This window comes from Nycticebus coucang, chromosome 9, assembly GCF_027406575.1.
Source record: "Nycticebus coucang isolate mNycCou1 chromosome 9, mNycCou1.pri, whole genome shotgun sequence".
Lineage (NCBI taxonomy): Eukaryota > Metazoa > Chordata > Mammalia > Primates > Lorisidae > Nycticebus > Nycticebus coucang.
The window spans coordinates 116,981,821-116,986,466 of NC_069788.1; the positions used below are offsets into that span (position 1 = coordinate 116,981,821).

The following is a 4,646-nucleotide window of genomic DNA, read 5'->3' on the forward strand; positions in this document are numbered from 1 at the left end:
CCTCCAGCTCTTGAGCTTAGGTGATTTTCTTGCCTCAGCCTCCCAAGTAGCCTCAGGTGCCCACCAAAATGCCCAGCTATTTTTTTGTTGCAGTTTAGCTGGGGCCAGGTTTGAACCCACCACCCTTGGTATATGGGGCCAGCGCCCTACTCACTGAGCAACAGGTGCCACCCTAGAGCCCATGTATTTTTTTTCATACTATATAAAAGTTTATTCAAGATAGAACATATTCTCAGTGTGAAAGTTTAAGCAATAGGGCCTTTTTTTTTTTTTTTGTAGAGACAGAGTCTCACTTTATGGCCCTCGGTAGAGTGCTGTGGCATCACAGCTCACAGCAACCTCCAACTCCAGAGCGTAGTCGATTCTCTTGCCTCAGCCTCCTGAGTAGCTGGGACTACAGGCACCCACCACAACGCCCAGCTAAGCAATAGGGCTTTTTAGAAGAAAAGGGAGGGCAGCACCTGTGGCTCAGTCGGTAAGGCGCCGGCCCCATATACCTGAGGGTGGCGGGTTCTAAACCCGGCCCCGGACAAACTGCAACCAAAAAATAGCCAGGCGTTGTGGTGGGCGCCTGTAGTCCCAGCTACTCAGGAGGCTGAAGCAAGAGAATCGCTTAAGCCCAGGAGTTGGAGGTTGCTGTGAGCTGTGTGAGGCCATGGCACTCTACTGAGGGCCATAAAGTGAGACTCTGTCTCTACAAAAAAAATAAATAAATAAAAAAGAAGAAAAGGGAGGAAAATATTTTCATGAACCTACGATGAAAAAAGATTCTTTAAACAGAACACAAAAAGCACAAAAAAGGGCGGCACCTGTGGCTCAGTCGGCAAGGCGCCGGCCCCATATACCGAGGGTGGCAGGTTCTAAACCCGGCCCCGGCCAAACTGCAACCAAAAAATAGCCGGGCGTTGTGGCGGGCGCCTGTAGTCCCAGCTACTCGGGAGGCTGAGGCAAGAGAGTCGCTTAAGCCCATGAGTTGGAGGTTGCTGTGAGCTGTGTGATGCCATGGCACTCTACCGAGGGCCATAAAGTGAGACTCTGTCTCTACTAAAAAAAAAAAAAGGCACAAAAAAGCATATCTTAAAAAAAAAATTTTTTTTAAAAGCAAATGGCAATCCACAGATTGGGGGATGATATTCACAATACATATTTCCATAAAAGGATTACTAACTAGAATATATAAAGAACCCTTTTAAATCAATAACAAAAGACAACTCAATTAAAAAAGCAATAACACTTGAACAGATAATTTTTCAAAAGAAGATATCCAAATGGCCATAAATAGAGCATGTATTTTAACTAAGTCCTATGTGACTTGTATACACAATAATTAGAACAGCATTAGCTTAAGCCACTTGTTTCCAAACTTGCTTCATTTTAGAATCACTTAGGAATTTTAAAAAGTCCTGGTGCCTAGGTACTAGCCCCCTAATTCTCCCAGAAATACCAATTTTACTGGTATGGGCTATGTCCCAGGTTTCAAGAATTTAAAAGTCCCTTCCACCCCCCCCCCCCCCCACTCCCCATGATTCTAATATGCTAACTTAACCACCAACTTTGAGAGCCACTAAGTTAAACCACAAAAATATTTATCTGGGAATTAGATTACAGAGTAGTTCCAGGTGGATTCAGTAGCCCCAGGCTAGAAGGGAGGCCTTCCCATTATCAGGACTTTTTTATCCTTAGGCTTGTTGCCTTGTGGTCACAGATGGTTCCCATAGCTCCTGCACTCACGTGATGAGACTCGAGGGTTAGGAGAGGGCACAGGTACAAGGTGGTAAGAGAGCTTGTTTTGCCAATTCTCTCCTTTCTTTCAGACAAGTAAAAATCTTTCTAGAAACTTTTCTAGAATCCTTGCAACGAGTATCTTCTTAGTTCTCATTCAGCAAAGACATATCACCTTTAGCTGCAACAGAGTCTGGGAAAGTGAATTTTTTACTTTTTCCCTTTCTGTAGGAGGAAGCAGAAAATGGAGAAGGAGTTAGAATGGACTACTAGGTAACCAGTTATCAGTATGTGCCATAAAACGCACACAGGAGGTATTAATGCTAATGTGGCAAATTTATTATTTTTTTAGATATTTGAAATACAACTTATTCTGATTCTCAAAAAAAAAGAATGGGAATGACAATGACAAACAAGATTTCACCACTAGATATTGTGATGTGACTGTAGCAGTGTTGTATTTGAAACTCAAGAGGGAATCGACTGCGTTCCAAACAGCTAAATATGCAGGTCCAAACAACGAAGGTATTTTTTTAAACTGCCACATTCGCTCCAAAGTCCATTCGTCTCCTTCAGCATCCCAGATGAAGCACATGTTCCGCTTAGCTAGATAATAAAGTGGCACACAGGCTGCACCGCTGACATCACAGGACGCTGAGGTCCAGCTTCATCCTCACAGGCCATCGTCCTCATCCAGGAGAGCAGTTGTCTGAGCGACCTCTCAGTCATGTTCATATTGTGCTGCCAAAGCTGGGGCAGCTACCACCTCTGGCGGGGCAAGAGCAGGCATGACAACGAACGCCAAGTTAGGGTCTCCAATGAGCTTTCTAGCAAGCCAGAGGAAAGGCTTTTTAAGGTCGTAGTTACTTTTGGCAGAAATGTCGTACGTAGTACTAAAGATTCTTCTTTCGGTGAAAGACAATAGATTTTGCCTTCACTTTCCTGTCCTTAATATCCACTTCGTTTCTACACAACACCAAAGGGATGTTTTCACATACTCGTACCAGATCTCTATGTCAATTAGGCATGTTCTTGTAAGTAACTCTTGATGTTACATCAAATACACTGGGCTTGGATATAATAGCCATCTCTCAGTCCACCAAATTTCTCCTGGCCAGCTGTATCCCATACGTTGAACTTGATGGGTCCTCTGTTGGTACGGAACACAAGGGGATGGACCTCAATGCCTAAGGTGGCTACATACTTCTCAAATTCATCAGTCAAGTGATGTTTCATGAACACAGTTTTCCCAGTCCCCCATCACCAACCAAAATGAGCTTGAACTAGACTTGGGGCTCTCCCTGGGCAACCATTGTGGTGTCCTTCCAGGAGCATCTCAGTGCCCATCCAAAAGAGACTGGGAAGATGGCAGTATGTGGCAAATTTAATAAATTATTAAGTAATTAATAGCCGGGCGTTGTGGCAGGCACCTGTAGTCCCAGCTGCTCGGGAGGCTGAGGCAAGAGAATCGCTTAAGCCCAGGAGTTGGAGGTTGCTGTGAGCTGTGTGACGCCACGGCACTCTACCCGAGGGCAGTACAGTGAGACTCTGTCTCTACAAAAAAAAAAAAAAAAAAGTCAAGTAATTAGTTAACTACTTAATGGAGGAAAATATTTCTCCTTTAATTTCTGTTGTTAAATAATTTAGTGAATTGATCATTTTTTTCTATTTGATTTGTTTCTATTTGTTCAGATCAAAGTTTTCTGGGCGGGGCCTGTGGCTCAAGGAGTAGGGCACTGGTCCCATATGCCGTAGGTGGTGGGTTCAAACCCAGCCCCGGCCAAAAAAAACACCAAAAAAAAAAAGTCAAAGTTTTCTTTACGAGCTCCTTGCTGGGAGCTGGTGCACACCTGTAGTCCCAGTTACCTGGGAGGCTGAGATGGGAGGCTTTCTTGAGGCTGTAGTATGCTATGATCCCACCTATGAATTGCCAGTGTGCTTCAGTCTGGGCAACAGAGACACTGGCTCAAAAACAAATATATAAAATAAAATAATAACCTCCTTCAAAGTCAGGAACTCCGATTTGAATGCCAGCTTTGTGAATAGTTTCTTTTCTTTTTTCTAAATTTAATTTAATTTTTATATTTATTTATTTATTTGAGACAGAGCCTCAAGCTGTTGCCCTGGATAGAGTGCTATGGCATCACAGCTCACAGCAACCTCCAACTCCTGGGCTCAAGCGAGTCTTCTGCCTCTGCCTCCCAAGTAGCTGGGACTACAGGTGCCTGCCACAACACCCGGCTATTTTTTGGTTGCAGCCATCATTCTGGATTCGAACCCGCCAGCTCAGGTGTATGTGGCTGGCACCTTAGCTGCTTGAGCCACAGGCACCGAGCCAGAATAGTTTCTAATTCAGTATCACAACACTCAGTAAAAATATACGTGAAGAGACAGAAGAATAAGGTAGGAGACCACAGTAGTTAATGCCCTTCAAACTAATAAGCGTACTGTTGGCGGCGCCCATAGCTCAATCAGCAGGGTAATGGCCACATATACTTAGGGTGTCGGCTTTGAACCCAGCCTAGGCCTGCTAAGCAACAATGACAACTGCAACCAAAAAATAGCCAGGCGTTGTGGCAGGCACCTGTAGTCTCAAGTACTTGGGAGGCTGAGGCAAGAGAATCGCTTTAGCCCAAGAGTTTGAGGTTGCTGTGAGCTGTGATGCCATAGCACTCTACCCAGGGAGACAGTTTGAGACTCTGTCTCAAAAAAAAAAAAGAAAAGTAATAAGTGTACTGTTTAAAATAGCTACATTAAAAAAACCTCAGAATTGGGCGGCGCCTGTGGCTCAGTGAGTAGGGCGCCGGCCCCATATACCGAGGGTGGCGGGTTCAAACCCGGCCCCGGCTGAACTGCAACCAAAAAATAGCCGGGCGTTGTGGCGGGCACCTGTAGTCCCAGCTGCTCGGGAGGCTGAGGAAAGA

At 44.8% G+C, this 4,646-nt stretch overlaps 1 pseudogene; it reads right to left on the reverse strand.

The window, feature by feature from the left end:
* Nucleotides 1–2,395: 2,395 nt before the first annotated feature.
* Nucleotides 2,396–3,035, reverse strand: LOC128593631 (GTP-binding nuclear protein Ran-like; annotated as a pseudogene).
* Nucleotides 3,036–4,646: the final 1,611 nt, after the last annotated feature.